The sequence below is a fragment of the Dreissena polymorpha genome, chromosome 14 (genome assembly GCF_020536995.1).
Source record: "Dreissena polymorpha isolate Duluth1 chromosome 14, UMN_Dpol_1.0, whole genome shotgun sequence".
NCBI classification, from domain to species: Eukaryota; Metazoa; Mollusca; class Bivalvia; order Myida; family Dreissenidae; genus Dreissena; species Dreissena polymorpha.
The window spans coordinates 60,632,952-60,657,036 of NC_068368.1; the positions used below are offsets into that span (position 1 = coordinate 60,632,952).

General features: G+C 37.3%; 19 non-coding genes across 19 annotated transcripts; 12 read left to right on the plus strand and 7 right to left on the minus strand.

Moving 5' to 3' along the window:
* Nucleotides 1-123: 123 nt before the first annotated feature.
* Trnak-uuu (transfer RNA lysine (anticodon UUU)) lies at nt 124-196 on the plus strand. The gene has a single exon. It is a non-coding gene; the product is annotated as a tRNA-Lys (tRNA).
* Nucleotides 197-488: 292 nt separating this feature from the next.
* On the plus strand, nt 489-561 carry Trnav-aac (transfer RNA valine (anticodon AAC)). The gene has a single exon. It is a non-coding gene; the product is annotated as a tRNA-Val (tRNA).
* A 467-nt stretch (nt 562-1,028) lies between these two features.
* Trnan-guu (transfer RNA asparagine (anticodon GUU)) lies at nt 1,029-1,102 on the minus strand. Its single transcript has one exon. It is a non-coding gene; the product is annotated as a tRNA-Asn (tRNA).
* Nucleotides 1,103-2,503: 1,401 nt separating this feature from the next.
* Nucleotides 2,504-2,576, plus strand: Trnak-uuu (transfer RNA lysine (anticodon UUU)). The gene has a single exon. It is a non-coding gene; the product is annotated as a tRNA-Lys (tRNA).
* Nucleotides 2,577-2,868: 292 nt separating this feature from the next.
* Nucleotides 2,869-2,941, plus strand: Trnav-aac (transfer RNA valine (anticodon AAC)). The gene has a single exon. It is a non-coding gene; the product is annotated as a tRNA-Val (tRNA).
* Nucleotides 2,942-3,408: 467 nt separating this feature from the next.
* Trnan-guu (transfer RNA asparagine (anticodon GUU)) lies at nt 3,409-3,482 on the minus strand. Its single transcript has one exon. It is a non-coding gene; the product is annotated as a tRNA-Asn (tRNA).
* A 2,356-nt stretch (nt 3,483-5,838) lies between these two features.
* Trnak-uuu (transfer RNA lysine (anticodon UUU)) lies at nt 5,839-5,911 on the plus strand. The gene has a single exon. It is a non-coding gene; the product is annotated as a tRNA-Lys (tRNA).
* Nucleotides 5,912-6,202: 291 nt separating this feature from the next.
* Trnav-aac (transfer RNA valine (anticodon AAC)) lies at nt 6,203-6,275 on the plus strand. The gene has a single exon. It is a non-coding gene; the product is annotated as a tRNA-Val (tRNA).
* Nucleotides 6,276-6,743: 468 nt separating this feature from the next.
* Trnan-guu (transfer RNA asparagine (anticodon GUU)) lies at nt 6,744-6,817 on the minus strand. The gene has a single exon. It is a non-coding gene; the product is annotated as a tRNA-Asn (tRNA).
* A 1,401-nt stretch (nt 6,818-8,218) lies between these two features.
* Nucleotides 8,219-8,291, plus strand: Trnak-uuu (transfer RNA lysine (anticodon UUU)). Its single transcript has one exon. It is a non-coding gene; the product is annotated as a tRNA-Lys (tRNA).
* A 291-nt stretch (nt 8,292-8,582) lies between these two features.
* Nucleotides 8,583-8,655, plus strand: Trnav-aac (transfer RNA valine (anticodon AAC)). Its single transcript has one exon. It is a non-coding gene; the product is annotated as a tRNA-Val (tRNA).
* A 468-nt stretch (nt 8,656-9,123) lies between these two features.
* Trnan-guu (transfer RNA asparagine (anticodon GUU)) lies at nt 9,124-9,197 on the minus strand. The gene has a single exon. It is a non-coding gene; the product is annotated as a tRNA-Asn (tRNA).
* A 1,401-nt stretch (nt 9,198-10,598) lies between these two features.
* Trnak-uuu (transfer RNA lysine (anticodon UUU)) lies at nt 10,599-10,671 on the plus strand. The gene has a single exon. It is a non-coding gene; the product is annotated as a tRNA-Lys (tRNA).
* Nucleotides 10,672-10,962: 291 nt separating this feature from the next.
* Trnav-aac (transfer RNA valine (anticodon AAC)) lies at nt 10,963-11,035 on the plus strand. The gene has a single exon. It is a non-coding gene; the product is annotated as a tRNA-Val (tRNA).
* A 468-nt stretch (nt 11,036-11,503) lies between these two features.
* Nucleotides 11,504-11,577, minus strand: Trnan-guu (transfer RNA asparagine (anticodon GUU)). Its single transcript has one exon. It is a non-coding gene; the product is annotated as a tRNA-Asn (tRNA).
* A 7,337-nt stretch (nt 11,578-18,914) lies between these two features.
* On the minus strand, nt 18,915-18,988 carry Trnan-guu (transfer RNA asparagine (anticodon GUU)). Its single transcript has one exon. It is a non-coding gene; the product is annotated as a tRNA-Asn (tRNA).
* A 1,401-nt stretch (nt 18,989-20,389) lies between these two features.
* Trnak-uuu (transfer RNA lysine (anticodon UUU)) lies at nt 20,390-20,462 on the plus strand. The gene has a single exon. It is a non-coding gene; the product is annotated as a tRNA-Lys (tRNA).
* A 295-nt stretch (nt 20,463-20,757) lies between these two features.
* On the plus strand, nt 20,758-20,830 carry Trnav-aac (transfer RNA valine (anticodon AAC)). The gene has a single exon. It is a non-coding gene; the product is annotated as a tRNA-Val (tRNA).
* A 467-nt stretch (nt 20,831-21,297) lies between these two features.
* On the minus strand, nt 21,298-21,371 carry Trnan-guu (transfer RNA asparagine (anticodon GUU)). Its single transcript has one exon. It is a non-coding gene; the product is annotated as a tRNA-Asn (tRNA).
* Between the last annotated feature and the right edge of the window lie 2,714 nt (nt 21,372-24,085).

The following is a 24,085-nucleotide window of genomic DNA, read 5'->3' on the forward strand; positions in this document are numbered from 1 at the left end:
ATTAGAAACATACACTACTATAAACAACCTATACATGGTAAGTTCATATTGATTTTATCAGTTAAACAATGTCGATCCAGCCATAATGTCAATCAATAATCACCCTGGTATATGAACATATAAGCCCGGCTAGCTCAGTCGGTAGAGCATCAGACTTTTAATCTGAGGGTCGGGGGTTCGAGTCCCCCGTTGGGCGAACTGTTTTAATCGTTAGATATGCAAACACGGTATTTTATAAACTTGGGAAATGCCACACATGCCGAACAGTTCTGGGTCGTCTCCATCCGATGGGCTGTTTATTTTGGAAGCTCACGCAGGTACGATTCGTTCTATAATTAATTTGATATGTGTTCAAATGTTTGTGATATCATTACACTAACCGATCAGAAATGTGTCAATTATGTAAGGAGAACACTTGTAAATTCGTAGCTCAAATAATACGTTAAAACCGAACGATTATATTGTAAACACAAGTCATGCTATATAGCGATTCCATGGTGTAGTGGTTATCACATCCGCTTAACACGCGGAAGGACCTGGGTTCAATCCCCAGTGGAATCACTGTTGTTTTGTTCCTAGTGTTGTTGTTTTTTAATTGTGCTAAATGTATTTCAACTTATATATTTTAACAACTGTATATGCATCTACTTAAAAAAAGTAAAAACTTCAAGTCACATGCCCATATTTGTATCGCACTTTATAAATAACAAAATCAACAAAGGCATAATATAAACTCAAACACAAATTCTTACCAAAACGTTTTCTTCAAAGCCAATCCCCATAAATAAATTATGTATACAAGTAGTGGTGTCGTGATAAGGTTTAAGTGCCAGTTAAGAAAATGTTAACGTCTTGTCCTCCGAATCATGCAACTGACTGCTTAAATATTGCCTGGGATATGTACATTTTTTACGGTTCCATACGTTCTTTAATATGGTAATAACCATGAAAACTCGTGGCAAAATATGGAAACAAAATATACTATGTTTAAAACTCAATACAACACCGGTTGGAATTGATAAAACAAACGTCCCTGGGTGGGCTTGAACCACCAACCTTTCGGTTAACAGCCGAACGCGCTAACCGATTGCGCCACAGAGACTGCTGTTTAAGACAATAATAAGATCAGTGGAATGAATGATTGTTAGTGAAACTTCTGCACAGCTGTTACAAGTTGTGTATGCAGGTTCTACTATGCTAAACATGCGCAAATCGGAAGTCCTGACTTGAGCGTTACATGCGGTCAGTTTGATAACACGCACACTGGTTGAGTGCATGATGTCAACAATTTTTAAAGCAGTTTAAATGATATGGGTGTTAACAATGTGAAGGCTTTCCTGCACGCAATACGATAAGAACCCAATTTGGTTCACTTCTTCTGTATAGTGGTTTCTAACTGCAACTCTTGGTTGCAGTATACTTAATCAGTGATGTTCAATGCTATACTCTCTACACAAAAATCTTCGTATTTAACTTGAAGACATGCTTTCTTTAAATGGCACTTGTTTTGTTATTCTGCTTCTACCTTAATGCACTGAAAGCATCGATGGTCAACAAGAAATCAAATCGGTACGTTTTAAGGTTTGAGACTAGAGCGGGAACCTTGCGCGAACGTGGGTTACAATCAACCAATAAGTAGCCAGAAAAGACGTGGAAAACATAATGAGCTTTGCTTCGTGTAAAGAGGTTTCTTACATATCACCTGACAAAGCTGTTTTATTTTTCTTAATTGTACTCAGCTTAGAATGCGTTTGAAGAAAATGAAGGTTATAGGATTCCTTACGTGCAAAATGTTGACTTTATTCTTTTACTAAAGGTTAAGGTTTTACATAACATTTTGTAATGATCTTTATAGTATATTGTGAATTAAATAATAAACAGTCAAGGGCCTTATTGTCTTGGTCTCACCCAAAAAATGTCTTTTTTAGTTGAGATTATACCGTTCCACAGGAGTAAGCAATTTGTAGTATATAGTGATTGGTTTTAATGTTTTTACCGGCGGAATCGCATTTTTAGGTATGAAATATGTAGAAGGAAAATGCGGAATCTCGATTTTTGCAACGCAAAGCACACCAAATCCTCATAAAGCTAAACACGTTTTAAACAGTGTGTATACACGTGTATCTTTTTTAATCAGCTATGTATACATTTTGTCTGTAATTTGAGTTATTAAATTCATGACTAATATTGTTATCAGTTTGGTGCGAATTTGGGGTCACGGCCTCTTTAAAACCAAAGCACTGAGGAAACGCAGTAATTGTGGATTATTATGAAACACGCAAACGCAGCATATATTCCGGTTTGTTGGTTTTGGTATACTTTGGGTCATTTTCACGGTCGAAAACTCAATTCCTTCAAGAACCCGCTGACAGCCATCCGTATTAGAAACATACACTACTATAAACAACCTATACATGGTAAGTTCATATTGATTTTATCAGTTAAACAATGTCGATCCAGCCATAATGTCAATCAATAATCACCCTGGTATATGACCATATAAGCCCGGCTAGCTCAGTCGGTAGAGCATCAGACTTTTAATCTGAGGGTCGGGGGTTCGAGTCCCCCGTTGGGCGAACTGTTTTAACGTTAGATATGCAAACACGGTATTTTATAAACTTGGGAAATGCCACACATGCCGAACAGTTCTGGGTCGTCTCCATCCGATGGGCTGTTTATTTTGGAAGCTCACGCAGGTACGATTCGTTCTATAATTAATTTGATATGTGTTCAAATGTTTGTGATATCATTACACTAACCGATCAGAAATGTGTCAATTATGTAAGGAGAACACTTGTAAATTCGTAGCTCAAATAATACGTTAAAACCGAACGATTATATTGTAAACACAAGGTCATGCTATATAGCGATTCCATGGTGTAGTGGTTATCACATCCGCTTAACACGCGGAAGGACCTGGGTTCAATCCCCAGTGGAATCACTGTTGTTTTGTTCCTAGTGTTGTTGTTTTTTAATTGTGCTAAATGTATTTCGACTTATATATTTTAACAACTGTATATGCATCTACTTAAAAAAAGTAAAAACTTCAAGTCACATGCCCATATTTGTATCGCACTTTATAAATAACAAAATCAACAAAGGCATAATATAAACTCAAACACAAATTCTTACCAAAACGTTTTCTTCAAAGCCAATCCCCATAAATAATTTATGTATACAAGTAGTGGTGTCGTGATAAGGTTTAAGTGCCAGTTAACAAAATGTTAACGTCTTGTCCTCCGAATCATGCAACTGACTGCTTAAATATTGCCTGGGATATGTACATTTTTTACGGTTCCATACGTTCTTTAATATGGTAATAACCATGAAAACTCGTGGCAAAATATGGAAACAAAATATACTATGTTTAAAACTCAATACAACACCGGTTGGAATTGATAAAACCAACGTCCCTGGGTGGGCTTGAACCACCAACCTTTCGGTTAACAGCCGAACGCGCTAACCGATTGCGCCACAGAGACTGCTGTTTAAGACAATAATAAGATCAGTGGAATGAATGATTGTTAGTGAAACTTCTGCACAGCTGTTACAAGTTGTGTATGCAGGTTCTACTATGCTAAACATGCGCAAATCGGAAGTCCTGACTTGAGCGTTACATGCGGTCAGTTTGATAACACGCACACTGGTTGAGTGCATGATGTCAACAATTTTTAAAGCAGTTTAAATGATATGGGTGTTAACAATGTGAAGGCTTTCCTGCACGCAATACGATAAGAACCCAATTTGGTTCACTTCTTCTGTATAGTGGTTTCTAACTGCAACTCTTGGTTGCAGTATACTTAATCAGTGATGTTCAATGCTATACTCTCTACACAAAAATCTTCGTATTTAACTTGAAGACATGCTTTCTTTAAATGGCACTTGTTTTGTTATTCTGCTTCTACCTTAATGCACTGAAAGCATCGATGGTCAACAAGAAATCAAATCGGTACGTTTTAAGGTTTGAGACTAGAGCGGGAACCTTGCGCGAACGTGGGTTACAATCAACCAATAAGTAGCCAGAAAAGACGTGGAAAACATAATGAGCTTTGCTTCGTGTAAAGAGGTTTCTTACATATCACCTGACAAAGCTGTTTTATTTTTCTTAATTGTACTCAGCTTAGAATGCGTTTGAAGAAAATGAAGGTTATAGGATTCCTTACGTGCAAAATGTTGACTTTATTCTTTTACTAAAGGTTAAGGTTTTACATAACATTTTGTAATGATCTTTATACAGTAGACTCTCTGTAAACCGGACGATCTCGGGACCGGCCTGATCGTCCGGTTTTTAGAGAGTTCCGGTTTACCAAGAGTGTGCATATTGCCGAAATATACATGTTATGCATTGTGTACAGAATCACATAAAAATAAAACAAACCATATACATTTACATGTACCATGTGATAATTGTACGCAGGTACTGATGATGTTAATTGCATTCTTAAAAAATGGGTTTTTAATCGATTAAAAGCAAAAAAAATTCCATACCGACTTGTTTTGATTAGTCCCAAAGTGAGCGTGATGCTTTATACATGTACGTACGTGGCATTTGTCATATAGGCGAGTGACGACACAAATAAGATTGTTGTATATACAAGATTTATTATTCAATACATACATGTACTACATTTCATAAAACATACACACAAGCAAAAAACAGCGTCATAATTATTTTTTAAGATATTCATAATCTCAAAACCTACTAATTCTTAATTTTTTATTTTAATTGTTTATCAGGCGATAATAAATAATTAATAAAACGATCGAGTTAATAACTTTTTGGTGTTACCGCACGTCTATTATAGACATTCACAGTTTGTTTTACATTACTAAATCGGACTCCCATAGCGCGGTAACGACTTGACACCTTTATGGTATGTTTAATCCGATTATCGATAATTGCGCGAGCAATATGTGTGACACCGCACTCGCTGTGCTGACAAGGTATTGTTATTTTCATGCTTCGGGCATCTTGAGAATTTAGACCGTCCGGTATACTCAATGTATTTTACGTTAAAAATGACCAAATTTACGGAGATACCCGTCCGGTTTCCGGTTTTCAGAGAGTTCGGTTTATTCAACATTTTTTAACAAATAAATTGAAGGAGAAAATACGGGACTGGCCCGACCGTCCGGAATCGGGAGAGTTCCGGTATTCAGAGAGTCCGGTATTTACAGAGTCTACTGTAGTATATTGTGAATTAAATAATAAACAGTCAAGGGCCTTATTGTCTTGGTCTCACCCAAAAAATGTCTTTTTTAGTTGAGATTATACCGTTCCACAGGAGTAAGCAATTTGTAGTATATAGTGATTGGTTTTAATGTTTTTACCGGCGGAATCGCATTTTAAGGTATGAAATATGTAGAAGGAAAATGCGGAATCTCGATGTTTGCAACGCAAAGCACACCAAATCCTCATAAAGCTTAACACGTTTTAAACAGTGTGTATACACGTGTATCTTTTTTAATCAGCTATGTATACGTTTTGTCAGTAATTTGAGTAATTAAATTCATGACTAATATTGTTATCAGTTTGGTGCGAATTTGGGGTCACGGCCTCTTTAAAACCAAAGCACTGAGGAAACGCAGTAATTGTGGATTATTATGAAACACGCAAACGCAGCATATATTCCGGTATGTTGGTTTTGGTATACTTTGGGTCATTTTCACGGTCGAAAACTCAATTCCTTCAAGAACCCGCTGACAGCCATCCGTATTAGAAACATACACTACTATAAACAACCTATACATGGTAAGTTCATATTGATTTTATCAGTTAAACAATGTCGATCCAGCCATAATGTCAATCAATAATCACCCTGGTATATGAACATATAAGCCCGGCTAGCTCAGTCGGTAGAGCATCAGACTTTTAATCTGAGGGTCGGGGGTTCGAGTCCCCCGTTGGGCGAACTGTTTTATCGTTAGATATGCAAACACGGTATTTTATAAACTTGGGAAATGCCACACATGCCGAACAGTTCTGGGTCGTCTCCATCCGATGGGCTGTTTATTTTGGAAGCTCACGCAGGTACGATTCGTTCTATAATTAATTTGATATGTGTTCAAATGTTTGTGATATCATTACGCTAACCGATCAGAAATGTGTCAATTATGTAAGGAGAACACTTGTAAATTCGTAGCTCAAATAAAACGTTAAAACCGAACGATTATATTGTAAACACAAGTCATGCTATATAGCGATTCCATGGTGTAGTGGTTATCACATCCGCTTAACACGCGGAAGGACCTGGGTTCAATCCCCAGTGGAATCACTGTTGTTTTGTTCCTAGTGTTGTTGTTTTTTAATTGTGCTAAATGTATTTCAACTTATATATTTTAACAACTGTATATGCATCTACTTTAAAAAAGTAAAAACTTCAAGTCACATGCCCATATTTGTATCGCACTTTATAAATAACAAAATCAACAAAGGCATAATATAAACTCAAACACAAATTCTTACCAAAACGTTTTCTTCAAAGCCAATCCCCATAAATAAATTATGTATACAAGTAGTGGTGTCGTGATAAGGTTTAAGTGCCAGTTAAGAAAATGTTAACGTCTTGTCCTCCGAATCATGCAACTGACTGCTTAAATATTGCCTGGGATATGTACATTTTTTTACGGTTCCATACGTTCTTTAATATGGTAATAACCAAGAAAACTCGTGGCAAAATATGGAAACAAAATATACTATGTTTAAAACTCAATACAACACCGGTTGGAATTGATAAAACCAACGTCCCTGGGTGGGCTTGAACCACCAACCTTTCGGTTAACAGCCGAACGCGCTAACCGATTGCGCCACAGAGACTGCTGTTTAAGACAATAATAAGATCAGTGGAATGAATGATTGTTAGTGAAACTTCTGCACAGCTGTTACAAGTTGTGTATGCAGGTTCTACTATGCTAAACATGCGCAAATCGGAAGTCCTGACTTGAGCGTTACATGCGGTCAGTTTGATAACACGCACACTGGTTGAGTGCATGATGTCAACAATTTTTAAAGCAGTTTAAATGATATGGGTGTTAACAATGTGAAGGCTTTCCTGCACGCAATACGATAAGAACCCAATTCGGTTCACTTCTTCTGTTTAGTGGTTTCTTACCGCAACTCGTGGTTGCAGTAATCTAAATCAGTGATGTTCAATGCTATACTCTCTACACAAAAATCTTCGTATTTTACTTGAAGACATGCTTTCTTTAAATGGCACTTGTTTTGTTATTCTGCTTCTACCTTTATGCACTGAAAGCATCGATGGTCAACAAGAAATCAAATCGGTACGTTTTAAGGTTTGAGACTAGAGCGGGAACCTTGCGCGAACGTGGGTTACAATCAACCAATAAGTAGCCAGAAAAGACGTGGAAAACATAATGAGCTTTGCTTCGTGTAAAGAGGTTTCTTACATATCACCTGACAAAGCTGTTTTATTTTTCTTAATTGTACTCAGCTTAGAATGCGTTTGAAGAAAATGAAGGTTATAGGATTCCTTACGTGCAAAATGTTGACTTTATTCTTTTACTAAAGGTTAAGGTTTTACATAACATTTTGTAATGATCTTTATAGTATATTGTGAATTAAATAATAAAAAGTCAAGGGCCGTATTGTCTTGGTCTCACCCAAAAAATGTCTTTTTTAGTTGAGATTATACCGTTCCACAGGAGTAAGCAATTTGTAGTATATAGTGATTGGTTTTAATGTTTTTACCGGCGGAATCGCATTTTAAGGTATGAAATATGTAGAAGGAAAATGCGGAATCTCGATGTTTGCAACGCAAAGCACACCAAATCCTCATAAAGCTTAACACGTTTTAAACAGTGTGTATACACGTGTATCTTTTTTAATCAGCTATGTATACGTTTTGTCAGTAATTTGAGTAATTAAATTCATGACTAATATTGTTATCAGTTTGGTGCGAATTTGGGGTCACGGCCTCTTTAAAACCAAAGCACTGAGGAAACGCAGTAATTGTGGATTATTATGAAACACGCAAACGCAGCATATATTCCGGTATGTTGGTTTTGGTATAATTTGGGTCATTTTCACGGTCGAAAACTCAATTCCTTCAAGAACCCGCTGACAGCCATCCGTATTAGAAACATACACTACTATAAACAACCTATACATGGTAAGTTCATTTTGATTTTATCAGTTAAACAATGTCGATCCAGCCATAATGTCAATCAATAATCACCCTGGTATATGAACATATAAGCCCGGCTAGCTCAGTCCGTAGAGCATCAGACTTTTAATCTGAGGGTCGGGGGTTCGAGTCCCCCGTTGGGCGAACTGTTTTATCGTTAGATATGCAAACACGGTATTTTATAAACTTGGGAAATGCCACACATGCCGAACAGTTCTGGGTCGTCTCCATCCGATGGGCTGTTTATTTTGGAAGCTCACGCAGGTACGATTCGTTCTATAATTAATTTGATATGTGTTCAAATGTTTGTGATATCATTACACTAACCGAACAGAAATGTGTCAATTATGTAAGGAGAACACTTGTAAATTCGTAGCTCAAATAATACGTTAAAACCGAACGATTATATTGTAAACACAAGTCATGCTATATAGCGATTCCATGGTGTAGTGGTTATCACATCCGCTTAACACGCGGAAGGACCTGGGTTCAATCCCCAGTGGAATCACTGTTGTTTTGTACCTAGTGTTGTTGTTTTTTAATTGTGCTAAATGTATTTCAACTTATATATTTTAACAACTGTATATGCATCTACTTAAACAAAGTAAAAACTTCAAGTCACATGCCCATATTTGTATCGCACTTTATAAATAACAAAATCAACAAAGGCATAATATAAACTCAAACACAAATTCTTACCAAAACGTTTTCTTCAAAGCCAATCCCCATAAATAAATTATGTATACAAGTAGTGGTGTCGTGATAAGGTTTAAGTGCCAGTTAAGAAAATGTTAACGTCTTGTCCTCCGAATCATGCAACTGACAGCTTAAATATTGCCTGGGATATGTACATTTTTTTACGGTTCAATACGTTCTTTAATATGGTAATAACCATGAAAACTCGTGGCAAAATATGGAAACAAAATATACTATGTTTAAAACTCAATACAACACCGGTTGGAATTGATAAAACAAACGTCCTTGGGTGGGCTTGAACAACCAACCTTTCGGTTAACAGCCGAACGCGCTAACCGATTGCGCCACAGAGACTGCTGTTTAAGACAATAATAAGATCAGTGGAATGAATGATTGTTAGTGAAACTTCTGCACAGCTGTTACAAGTTGTGTATGCAGGTTCTACTATGCTCAACATGCGCTCATCGGAAGTCCTGACTTTAGCGTTACATGCGGTCAGTTTGATAACACGCACACTGGTTGAGTGCATGATGTCAACAATTTTTAAAGCAGTTTAAATGATATGGGTGTTAACAATGTGAAGGCTTTCCTGCACGCAATACGATAAGAACCCAATTCGGTTCACTTCTTCTGTATAGTGGTTTCTTACCGCAACTCGTGGTTGCAGTAATCTAAATCAGTGATGTTCAATGCTATACTCTCTACACAAAAATCTTCGTATTTTACTTGAAGACATGCTTTCTTTAAATGGCACTTGTTTTGTTATTCTGCTTCTACCTTAATGCACTGAAAGCATCGATGGTCAACAAGAAATCAAATCGGTACGTTTTAAGGTTTGAGACTAGAGCGGGAACCTTGCGCGAACGTGGGTTACAATCAACCAATAAGTAGCCAGAAAAGACGTGGAAAACATAATGAGCTTTGCTTCGTGTAAAGAGGTTTCTTACATATCACCTGACAAAGCTGTTTTATTTTTCTTAATTGTACTCAGCTTAGAATGCGTTTGAAGAAAATGAAGGTTATAGGATTCCTTACGTGCAAAATGTTGACTTTATTCTTTTACTAAAGGTTAAGGTTTTACATAACATTTTGTAATGATCTTTATAGTATATTGTGAATTAAATAATAAACAGTCAAGGGCCTTATTGTCTTGGTCTCACCCAAAAAATGTCTTTTTTAGTTGAGATTATACCGTTCCACAGGAGTAAGCAATTTGTAGTATATAGTGATTGGTTTTAATGTTTTTACCGGCGGAATCGCATTTTTAGGTATGAAATATGTAGAAGGAAAATGCGGAATCTCGATGTTTGCAACGCAAAGCACACCAAATCCTCATAAAGCTAAACACGTTTTAAACAGTGTGTATACACGTGTATCTTTTTTAATCAGCTATGTATACATTTTGTCTGTAATTTGAGTAATTAAATTCATGACTAATATTGTTATCAGTTTGGTGCGAATTTGGGGTCACGGCCTCTTTAAAACCAAAGCACTGAGGAAACGCAGTAATTGTGGATTATTATGAAACACGCAAACGCAGCATATATTCCGGTATGTTGGTTTTGGTATAATTTGGGTCATTTTCACGGTCGAAAACTCAATTCCTTCAAGAACCCGCTGACAGCCATCCGTATTAGAAACATACACTACTATAAACAACCTATACATGGTAAGTTCATATTGATTTTATCAGTTAAACAATGTCGCTCCAGCCATAATGTCAATCAATAATCACCCTGGTATATGAACATATAAGCCCGGCTAGCTCAGTCGGTAGAGCATCAGACTTTTAATCTGAGGGTCGGGGGTTCGAGTCTCCCGTTGGGTGAACTGTTTTATCGTTAGATATGCAAACACGGTATTTTATAAACTTGGGAAATGCCACACATGCCGAACATTTCTGGGTCGTCTCCATCCGATGGGCTGTTTATTTTGGAAGCTCACGCAGGTACAATTCGTTCTATAATTAATTTGATATGTGTTCAAATGTTTGTGATATCATTACACTAACCGATCAGAAATGTGTCAATTATGTAAGGAGAACACTTGTAAATTCGTAGCTCAAATAATACGTTAAAACCGAACGATTATATTGTAAACACAAGTCATGCTATATAGCGATTCCATGGTGTAGTGGTTATCACATCCGCTTAACACGCGGAAGGACCTGGGTTCAATCCCCAGTGGAATCAATGTTGTTTTGTTCCTAGTGTTGTTGTTTTTTAATTGTGCTAAATGAATTTCAACTTATATATTTTAACAACTGTATATGCATCTACTTAAACAAAGTAAAAACTTCAAGTCACATGCCCATATTTGTATCGCACTTTATAAATAACAAAATCAACAAAGGCATAATATAAACTCAAACACAAATTCTTACCAAAACGTTTTCTTCAAAGCCAATCCCCATAAATAAATAATGTATACAAGTAGTGGTGTCGTGATAAGGTTTAAGTGCCAGTTAAGAAAATGTTAACGTCTTGTCCTCCGAATCATGCAACTGACTGCTTAAATATTGACTGGGATATGTACATTTTTTTACGGTTCAATACGTTCTTTAATATGGTAATAACCATGAAAACTCGTGGCAAAATATGGAAACAAAATATACTATGTTTAAAACTCAATACAACACCGGTTGGAATTGATAAAACAAACGTCCCTGGGTGGGCTTGAACCACCAACCTTTCGGTTAACAGCCGAACGCGCTAACCGATTGCGCCACAGAGACTGCTGTTTAAGACAATAATAAGATCAGTGGAATGAATGATTGTTAGTGAAACTTCTGCACAGCTGTTACAAGTTGTGTATGCAGGTTCTACTATGCTAAACATGCGCAAATCGGAAGTCCTGACTTGAGCGTTACATGCGGTCAGTTTGATAACACGCACACTGGTTGAGTGCATGATGTCAACAATTTTTAAAGCAGTTTAAATGATATGGGTGTTAACAATGTGAAGGCTTTCCTGCACGCAATACGATAAGAACCCAATTCGGTTCACTTCTTCTGTATAGTGGTTTCTAACCGCAACTCGTGGTTGCAGTAATAGGTTACATAATCCTAAACGGAAGTGGAATTTGGGGGGTTACATGCAGTCAATATGCTACTAAGTACATATGATGCAGGTCCTGGTGCATAAGATTTTAAAAATGTATTTGAAATGAAGAGTTTAGGTACGAGTTTAAAGGTACATGTGTAATTCACAGGGCAAAAGGCCTGATTTGCGCATTTGTTTGTATGTTAGTGGTTGCCAGCCTCAATAGTAGGGCATGGTTTTTGCCTTCAAATGGCAGTGCCGGTAGCTGTCAAAACCGGTTCATATGTTCTAAGGTAATTATTTTGAGTTACGCCGTATAGAATTTTTTCAAATTCTGTTTTTTTGTAAGCTTATGAAACCACCTTTCCAGTCATGTATAGTTATATATTGGCTTATCGCTCTGTCATGGTGAAATTTGAGATCAAAGATTGCGAATTCTATATATAACAAAGAAGGAAATTAATTGGGCATGTGTAACCAGTATACTAAATCAGTGATGTTCAATGCTATAGACGATTCTATTTTTATTGACCGCACGAATTATCTCCCCTGATAAATACTCTTCAAATCTACAGCCGCCATTAAGGAAGTGAAACAAAGGAAAATCGTAAACGATAACGGGAATCTCGAAAAAATGCCGTATAAACGTGGTGGTGGAAGGCAATGTGTTGTTGTTAACTGTACTAACAATCAAAAGAATTTGTATGACTGGGAAAATGGAACGTGTGAAGTGCACAAAGGTTTAATTGCCAAGGATTGTCCGTGTCTAGTTCCAATCAAATTCCATTGCATTCCGGCCGAAGGGGAAAATCGTCTTCAGTGGTTGAAATCTATCAACAGGAAAGATTTCAATCCGCATGCCAAATCAATGGTAAGTGACAGGAATATTTATAATAATAAATAATGGCTTTAATCGCCTGTCATTTATTCAATATTGAATATTAAATATTATTCTAGAAGCTGATAATTAATCTCATAATGACTCTTATTAACTTATAACTATAAGTCCAACATGTTGATGCTCTACAAATATTGAGCTACTTTTGTGCTGGCAATACTAAGAGCAAAATCTGGTCCTATACAAAAAGTAACTCTTAATTATTTGCACATGTTATAGACTGAATCTCTTATATAAATTATAATCTTTTTTACATACAGGTGATATACATGTGCCTGCAGGAACATATACATATATAAGTTGTAACCTAAAGTAATAATAGCTTAAATGCAATATGGGTATATGTTTTCCATGTGGACATTTACATCATTTTTTTTCACATTTACAAAATGTTAAGATGTATGAACAATAAAATAGTAATTAATATTCTTTCATATTGTTTCAGGTCTGGCATTTTATCGATGGCCGCCCCACTAAGCAGAACCCGGTTCTTGTTCTTGAGCTGGGATATCAGCCAATTACCCCCAAGACCCCTGGTCGAAGACCCTTGATACGACAACCATTAGAAGAGATGGAAAATGTCTACCCCAATAAACAACAGCCGGAACTGGACATTCAGTCAGAAACGCCTCTAAAGCCAGCCGTGACCGATGAAGATACTTTACCCTGTAAAATGGTGGCCACTAAAATATTAGATTTTGATCAATGCATTGACAATGAACAGTGTGTATTTGTGTGCTGTCAGAAATACCCGAACATGTGTAAAAATGTCAGCAAACCTAAGTTGGTTGATTGCAGCACACAGACAATTGATATTGTGTCACTTGACCACAGCTATTGGTACAGCGGAAAAACTCGGAACGCCTCTACACAACATAACTCTCCAGAATTTGGTGCGGAATACATTGATTCAGAAACGGATTCTGATTCCCAGTTTTACACTGGATTGAGTTTGGCAACTTTCCTGACACTGGTGGCAACATTAAGTAAGTTTGGCCAGGAGCTGCCCTATAAAATGAGTTTGGCCAACCAGATATTGTCAGTCTTGCTGCGACTGAGATTGGTACTGACATTTGAAGACATTGGTAGACGCTTCAGATTGTCACATCAGTTGATCAGCAAAGTGAAATTATGTCGGAACACCTATCAAAGTGCATTGTTTGGCTACCTCGTGAAACAATACAAAGAACGTTACCAAAGTCATTTATTACATCTTTTCCCAAGACAACATTCATTATTAATTGCTCTGAAATTTATATACAGCGGCCATTTTCATTGAAAGTAAGAGCACAAACATGGAGTACGTACAAAAGCCACAACACGGCCAAGTTTGTAATTGCAATAGCGCCAAATGGTTTCATTATGTATGTTTCCCCATTGTATGGGGGTAGAGCAAGTGACAATTATGTAACAAAGAAGTGTGGATTTCTGGACTATTTACTTCCCGGTGACGAGGTTATGGCAGACCGTGGATTCACAATTGGTGAGGACATGTGTAGTCGGCGTGTAAAATTGAACATTCCTGCATTTATGAAGGGTAGAACACAACTGTCAGAGGAAGAAACAGTCGACTCCAGACGGATAGCTGCCCAAAGAATCCACGTGGAAAGAGCCATTATGAGGATGAAATCCTACATATTTTTGTCAACAAAATTTAACATCAAATCCCTTAGAAATGCTGATAAAACTGTACGTGTTGTGTCGGCTCTTTGAAACATGAAAGGTCCTTTGATTAAAGATGTGATCATTGACTGAACAGTTGCCAATGTGACATTAGTCATTAGATGCCATAAACTGTAATTCACATATTTGATGTTGAATGCAGCATATTTACTTGAATTTAACCCATTTATGCCCAGTGGACTCTCCCATCCTTCTAAATTAGATCAATTTATTTCCACAATTAGGGATGTCTAGTATATTTTTATATTTAGAATATTTCTTACAGAAATTCCTTTAAAGCAAACAGCGTAGAGCCGTAGACCCAGATGAGACGCCACATCACGCGGCGTCTCATCTGGGTCTACGCTGTTTGCCAAGGCCTTTTGTCTACACGCTAGGTATAACTGGCTTGCCGCTTAATGTTATTGCTCTTGTATGCACTGAAGTGATGCACTTTTTATATTATATATGGTTGTTTCTTCTGTTGAATCTGTGTAGTCCACATTAAATATGAACAATGAACTTGAGTTTATTGTTTGCTTTCATTTTTTTCTTTGTGAGCCTTGTGAATTAAGTCCTTAAGTCCTGGGGGCCGTTTCATCAAACATCGTATTATAATTGTCTTACCCATGGCTTATATCTTGCGGAGCTTTTTATGAACAGCTTGTACATTTTCAGTTTTTAAATTTCAGTCGTATATTAAGATTGTCGTGCAACCTTTGATGAAATGGCCCCCTAACGATTCGGTCAATCTCTGAGACATGGAAGATAAAAAATATTACACACAAAACAATTTTAAAAAGACTTACAAAATTTAATGCAAATTAATACAATAACAATAAAACAAATGAAGTTCAGAACCAAAATCATAAGCAAATAAACAAAACTGCTCATCTACACTTTGCAATTCAGTAAAATCTACATCATGAAAATTTATTCATTTTTTACTGCTTTAATACTGTAAAACATTTATTCCAAAAACCAGCAATTTTCACAATACATGTACTGCTATTGGTGTTATTTAACAAAAGTCTTATCTGTTTTTTTTGTCCACACACAGACCTATACTCTGATGACAGTTTCAAAAGTTTAGATGAGAATTCATCTGCCAATCGAACGAGCAGATGACGGAAGTAAAATTCCCTAATCCGAGGAAGAACTTGTTCCATGTAGGCTTGGTCGTACGCTACATCAATCACACATTGTTTGTCAGCAGTCCATACAACAAACTTGCACAGATCAGCTTTTGTACAGTACATGGCAAACTGCACTTGACAAAAAATAACCATTTTTGCCTTTAGGGTTCAGCACAGGCTTTTCACCCACAAGCATCACATCATACTTCCCTGATGAAATCAAGTCATTTAAGGGCCGAACAGGACACTTGATTTCAACAATGGTGTGAGGATCTAAAATCCCATCAGGGCTTGCAGCTAGGTATGGTTCTTCCTCGCAAACAACAATCCCTGAAGGATTGCTCATCCACTCAATCGCTCATACCATGCTCGTGCAACAGGTTCATACCTTTGCCCATGGCGAGTAGCGGCGCACCCCTTAAACCTAGAGTAGATGTGGTTGTTGATGAATTTATCAGGGTTTGCTCTATTTGTTTTGGGCAGATCACTCACTCGACTACTGGTGATCCTTAACTTGCGGCTGTCTGTCCAGGTACTGTTGTTCTGCTGTTTTGTCGCCTGTTCTAACTTGGATGAGTCAGTCAGCTGAACATATGCTTCATAAAATGTCTGGCACTTAGGACATGACAGAGGTAGTGACACTGGGCACACACAGTTGATGGTGTGTTCGCCATGCGGCGTATCCTCTTCAGCTTCATTAGAAATTTCTGGGGCATGAAGGACACTGTAGAGTAATGTTCCACTGCACTCCCAGAGACCTTGAACGCTAGAGCTAGCAACAAATTCCTTCATGTTAGTGTGATCAATAAATTGTTTCGTTCGAGGAAGGTCACTGGTCTTTGGTCCAATACAATCCGTAGACATCAGCAGCTCGAACTGGCTCGGTCTGTAAAATGTCATGTCTGCCAACCGGTCATGACAAAGGTCTTGAGCTGCTCCTTTCCCCCATGTACGCTGCTTGTCAGTACAGGTTTCGCCACCTACACCATTAGACCACGCTAGGGTAATAGCATAAATAATGGCAGATACGTGGCTACATGACCGAGCATTCCCGGCTGGACAGCTGCAATGAACGGTCTCCACAGACAGATATTTGGAAACGGCTATCCATGCGTTATAGTCCTTCCGACCCACACCTGGCTGACTAGGAGATACGGTAGCTTTAATGTATGTAATGTCGTTGCATTCTATGGACCAGATATCGCCCATCCATCCATTCTGCACATAATTGCATCCATAAAGCGCTCTGAAAGACTTCATTTCCTTTCCATCATAGGCCTTGGCATGGATCAAGTAGTCCATGTACCTGTTGGTGTTTTCTTTGAGGTGACGGGTGCACAACACATGTGTACATCCAGTGAGACACCTACTTATAGCATTTCTTTGGGCTGTTTCTTCGTCTGTCCCTACAGTCAATTTTGATATTTCGGTGTCGGTTAATTCATCTGCTACATCGTGTAAGAAGGAGCTATACGCTTTCGTAGTGGAATTTGTATGTATGAACGTTGGTCCAAAGCAGATGGGGGACTCACCATTCGATCTGTTCACAACAGAGATATCTTTATACACCGTCGGTGTTACGTGGAATTCCCCGAGATTGAAGGTTTTATCCATGCCCAGTACTTGGCCATTGTTTACACAGCATAATCGCTTTATGTCTCGGATTTGCTGTGAATTGAAAAGTGTAATTACAGGGTGGTTAAATCCATTCAGGTGCTTAACAGTTTGGACAAATTATGATGTTTTTGTAAGTTCTTCTAAGGTTACAATCTGGTCAGCAGCGTTAGAGGGCCAATGGGTGTCTGTCTTATTTAATTGATATTTCGTATTCCGAAGCTGTTTCTGATTGCGCTGTTTTTCAAAGTCGCTGGTTTGCAAATTGTTGTCCTCCCTTTCAACGTCTTTAACTGAGCGATGCTTCACCTTACTTTCTAAATGCCTCAAAACTCGTGGTTTTGTCCTATATATTTCACATTTTATCTATGTCTTTTACAGAGCCATGGCATTGCCTTTCCGGAAATGATACTATGTACTCTACTATCGCAATGGTGTTTGCTATTTCAGGCATAATGTTCTCCGTCTTTTCTACCCAAATCACCCTTATCTTAATCTTGGAGGTGTCGCTGTTAGACGCTTTGAGTTGTAAGTAACATCTGTGGGTGGAAATTATTTCTGTTTCAGCTGGCTGAGGGTCAAATGGTACATATTCTTTCTTTTTATCAATAAATTTTACGAAGTAGTATTGGCCTTTGTGTCGGTAAACAGTAGTGAGTTTACCAGATTGTTCGATAAAGGTTGAACATGGAGTTGCACCTTTTACCCATGACCCACATTCGTCCCAGAAATCCGACCTATTTCCGTTGGCTCTTTTTCTTATGTTATCTGAATTGTCGAAAACAAAGAACATTCCATCTTTCCGACCTGTAGGAATTTCTTGAAGAACCACATGATGACCTTTTAGAATGGCAAGCGTTTCTTGCAGTTCCATTAATTAAGTACGTGGGCCTGGGATAAATATTGGCATTTCAGTATCTGCACCGTCAAATGACGAAACATCAGTGACCTCTTCTGTTCTCATTGAACTATCAACGTGTAAGATACTGTCAGTTTCATCTGCGCTGTAAGACTCTTCCTGTATGGTGGCCAACCTTATGGCGTCATCGTCATTATCCTCTACATGACTCGACCATACGACCGTTGGTTTTCTTGTAGCTTCGGTGTCTGGTAACGAAGGAAAATCTTCGTCTAAACGTAGGGTGTGGGAGCTGTTAGCGTCTTTGGATACTGTGGATAGTCTGGGTTCGCCGGCGTTCAAAGCACCAGGTGGAGACGAAAGACTCCCCTTACCGACCGTTGGTTTTCGTATAGCTTCGGTTTCTGGTAACGAAGGGAAATCGTCGTCTAAACGTAGGGTGTGGGAGCTGTTAGCGTCTTTGGATACTGTGGAAAGTCTGGGTTCGCCGGCGTTCAAAGCACAAGGTGGAGACGAAAGACTCCCTTTACCGACCGTTGGTTTTCGTATAGCTTCGGTTTCTTGCAACGAAGGGAAATCGTCGTCGGAATCGAGGATGTATGGCTTATCAGCTGAGTTTTCTGGTGCACTGTCAGACAAATACTGGAGTGGTTGAACTGTAGTTCTTGATTGTTTTGTATTCACTAGAGGAACAAAATGGTTTCCGGACCAGTATTTCGTACGTTTTATGTTCTCCGAGTACTTGGCTGGGATGCTCGTGTGTGTGAACATTATGTTCAGGGTTTTCTCGGGGTCGGCGAAGACTGGTCTGATTGTAGTGTTAAGGTTCTTAAAGGCGAAATCATTGGACCCGTTGACAAACGTCCCTGGGTGGGCTTGAACCACCAACCTTTCGGTTAACAGCCGAACGCGCTAACCGATTGCGCCACAGAGACTGCTGTTTAAGAAAATAATAAGATCATTGGAATGAATGATTGTTAGTGAAACTTCTGCACAGTTATTACAAGTTGTATATGCAGGTTCTACTATGCTAAACATGCGCAAATCGGAAGTCCTGACTTGAGCGTTACATGCGGTTAGTTTGATTACACGCACACTGATTGAGTGCATGATGTAAACAATTTTTAAAGCAGTTTAAATGATATAGGTGTTAACAATTTGAAGGCTTACCTGCACGCAATACGATAAGAACCCAATTCGGTTCGTTTATTCTGTATAGTGGTTTCTAACCTCAACTCGTGGTTGCAGTATACTAAATCAGTGATGTTCAATGCTATACTCTCTACACAAAAATCTTCGTATTTTACTTGAAGACATGCTTTCTTTAAATGGCACTTGTTTTGTTATTCTGCTTCTACCTTAATGCACTGAAAGCATCGATGGTCAACACGAAATCAAATCGGTACGTTTTAAGGTTTGAGACTAGAGCGGGAACCTTGTGCGAACGTGGGTTACAATCAACCAAAAAGTAGCCAGAAAAGACGTGGAAAACATAATGAGCTTTGCTTCGTGTAAAGAGGTTTCTTACATATCACCTGACAAAGCTGTTTTATTTTTCTTAATTGTACTCAGCTTAGAATGCGTTTGAAGAAAATGAAGGTTATAGGATTCCTTACGTGCAAAATGTTGACTTTATTCTTTTACTAAAGTTTAAGGTTTTACATAACATTTTGTAATGATCTTTATAGTATATTGTGAATTAAATAATAAACAGTCAAAGGCCTTATTGTCTTGGTCTCACCCAAAAAATGTCTTTTTTAGTTGAGATTATACCGTTCCACATGAGTAAGCATTTTTTAGTATATAGTGATTGGTTTTAATGTTTTTACCGGCGGAATCGCATTTTTAGGTATGAAATATGTAGAAGGAAAATGCGGAATCTCGATTTTTGCAACGCAAAGCACACCAAATTCTCATAAAGCTAAACACGTTTTAAACAGTGTGTATACACGTGTATCTTTTTTAATCAGCTATGTAGATATTTTGTCGGTAATTTCAGTAATTAATTTCATAACTAATATTGTTATCAGTTTGGTGCGAATTTGGGGTCACGGACTCTTTAAAATCAAAGCACTGAGGAAACGCAGTAATTGTGGATTATTATGAAACACGCAAACGCAGCATATATTCCGGTATGTTGGTTTTGGTATAATTTGGGTCATTTTCACGGTCGAAAACTCAATTCCTTCAAGAACCTGCTGACAGCCATCCCTATTAGAAACATACACTACTATAAACAACCTATACATGGTAAGTTCATATTGATTTTATCAGTTAAACAATGTCGATTCAGCTATAATGTCAATCAATAATCACCCTGGTATCTGAACATATAAGCCCGGCTAGCTCAGTCGGTAGAGCATCAGACTTTTAATCTGAGGGTCGGGGGTTCGAGTCCCCCGTTGGGCGAACTGTTTTATCGTGAGATATGCAAACACGGTATTTTATAAACTTGGGAAATGCCACACATGCCGAACAGTTCTGGGTCGTCTCCATCCGATGGGCTGTTTATTTTGGAAGCTTACGCAGGTACGATTCGTTCTATAATTAATTTGATATGTGTTCAAATGTTTGTGATATCATTAACCACACTAACCGATCAGAAATGTGTCAATTATGTAAGGAGAACACTTGTAAATTCGTAGCTCAAATAATACGTTAAAACCGAACGATTATATTGTAAACACAAGTCATGCTATATAGCGATTCCATGGTGTAGTGGTTATCACATCCGCTTAACACGCGGAAGGACCTGGGTTCAATCCCCAGTGGAATCACTGTTGTTTTGTTCCTAGTGTTGTTGTTTTTTAATTGTGCTAAATGTATTTCAACTTATATATTTTAACAACTGTATATGCATCTACTTAAACAAAGTAAAAACTTCAAGCCACATGCCCATATTTGTATCGCACTTTATAAATAATGAAATCAACAAAGGCATAATATAAACTCAAACACAAATTCTTACCAAAACGTTTTCTTCAAAGCCAATCCCGATAAATAAATTATGTATACAAGTAGTGGTGTCGTGATAAGGTTTAAGTGACAGTTAAGAAAATGTTAACGTCTTGTCCTCCGAATCATGCAACTGACTGCTTAAATATTGCCTGGTATATGTACATTTTTTACGGTTCAATACGTTCTTTAATATGGTAATAACCATGAAATCTCATGGGAAAATATGAAAACAAAATATACTATGTTTAAAACTCAATACAACACCGGTTGGAATTGATAAAACAAACTTCCCTGGGTGGGCTTGAACCACCAACGTTTCGGTTAACAGCCGAACGCGCTAACCGATTGCGCCACAGAGACTGCTGTTTAAGACAATAATAAGATCAGTGGAATGAATGATTGTTAGTGAAACTTCTGCACAGCTGTTACAAATTTTATATGCAGGTTCTACAATGGTAAACATGGGCAAATCGGAAAGCCTGACTTGAGCGTTACATGCGGTCAGTTTGATTGGTTTTAAGGTTTTACCGGCGGAATCGCATTTTTAGGTATGAAATATGTAGAAGGAAAATGCGGAATCTCGATTTTTGCAACGCAAAGCACACCAAATCCTCATAAAGCTAAGCACGTTTTAAACAGTGTGTATACACGTGTATCGTTAAAATCAGCTATGTATACATTTTGTCTGTAATTTGAGTAATTAATTTCATGACTACATGGAATTGATATCAGTTTGGTGCGAATTTGGGGTCACGGACTCTTTAAAATCAAAGCACTGAGGAAACGCAGTAATTGTGGATTATTATGAAACACTATTAAATACATATTGGGCCCAATTTTATTTTGTGGATCGGTCTGTAATTCGGAAACGCAGCATATATTCCGTTATGTTGGTTTTGGTACAATTTGGGTTGTTTTAACGGTCGATTATTTAATCTCTTTAAGAACCAATTGACAGAATCCGTATTAGAAACATGGACTACATTAGGTAGGTTCATATCGTTTTTATCACATACACAATGTCGACCCAGCCATGATGTCGATAAATGATCACCGTGATATATGATTCATATAAGTACAACTATATCCGTCGTTAGATTCGGAGGTTCGAATCCCCCATTTTGCTTACTGTTTTATCTTTAGATTACTCAACAACACAAATGTCGTCATTATTATATCTCAATTATGTAATCATGATTATCATCATACCTCCATCAGCGTCATGATTATCATCCACGTTATTAAAAATTCAAGTAAATTAAATGGAAAGAAACATCTGTATAAAATCGCATACAATACAATTTATTACTGTTGATATAAAATCGTGTCAGGTAAGGCACAAAAACAATTGCACACTTTTGCATATTAAACTTTATGTCTGCACAATGCTGGTTTTAAAAAAGGAATGACACAAATGAAAAAGAAATGAGCCGGAAAATAATTTAAAAGAATGAACAGCATGACATCAGCATGAATAAAGAGAATTATTGCGTTAATTTCGTTTATAATTCGTTAATATGTAGTTCATAGGAATATTTTAAATCGTATGTACTCTCCGAAAACTAACCCAGTATTCGATTATTCGAAAATGCGTTGACGTGTGCACCTATTGATAAGATTGTCAGCGTGGACGCTTACACGTGCCTATATAAATATGCCCATTATATTTTGATAAAACGTGCGTCTTGTATATTTCATGTGCCCCTTTAGGATTGATAATTTTACAAGCAAGTCTAACTGTATATGTTGCTCTCTTCAGTAATTCAGAAACAATCATCCCAAAACTTCCACAATTTCAAAACGCTATTCTAGTGGTGTAGTATATATATTTGTGTCGAAAATATAAACAAATAATGTTCAAGGTTGAGGCAAGGCTAAAAGAAAACATTTATTGTCAAAAATTTTGTTGAAAGAATTGTTTATTCCATGGATATTAGTGTTGTGCAGACACATCGTTATCACGCTCAGCTATGTGTTTTTTTGCTGAACAGATTGAAAAGTGGTTGATACTTTGTTTGTTTTATATTTAGGTATCTTTTTATTATGTAAGTAACTATCATTGTAATAATTCAAGCGCTCGACCGCCTATATTTTTGCGATTCGAATTTGTTTTAATATATTATGATATTGTCAATTTTGAAGCAGATTGAAACATTACCTAGGGATCAAGTCTGACTACTCAGTAGTACCAATTAAAGTCGACGCACACTTCCATCGCTGAAAACAAGAACATCAAGTTTTTTTCTGGCGCTTTTTATTTGGAATGACGCATATTAATCGCAAAGCTAATTCAAATACGTAATGCGAGGAATGATTAAGCAACATTTAAGACGGTACAATTAAAGATCCCAATTAATAAATAAACAAAATAACGGAAAAGAAAAAACTTCAAGCATTATAAAATTAGAAAAAAAGTTGGCAGTAACCATTAGTAATTGAAAATAATGTTAACATCTCGGCGGCACAAAACACGTTCGTTTAACATGTTACATAAATATGATATAAAAGGAATATTACTTCAAACTAAGGCTAAATGCGTTGATGGTTCTGAAAGGAACACACAGTTGTTTGTGTGCAAATGTCGAAAAAGCGAGAACAAATAAAATCGAACAACAGCTGAACATGCTTTCGAATACAGTAATACAAGATCAAAAGACATATTAAATCATCCTGAAAACTACTATTAAACATCTATATAATATACAACAATATCAGTGTTAACCTTCCTGAGCAACTCTGCACTATCAGAAGCAAGTCAACCTGTCAAGAACAAAGGCAAAATGAGCACAAGTATATATCTCATAGTATCACTGCGCTACAGAATTGCTAGCAAGAACAATAAAAATGTCATAGATCATATCACATCAATGCAGAATTTGAACAGAGTTTAGGCAATGTGTTGTTTGCTCTCTTAATTATTTTGAGACAGACCAGACTCGCAAAAACAAAGTATTAATACTTCATAACACAAGACTGGAAGGAAAACCTTCGATTACTGGAGGCATACAGTATTTCACTTGTGCGCGTTTATTACAAAATAGCAACACAATATGACATTTTTTTTAAATATGTTA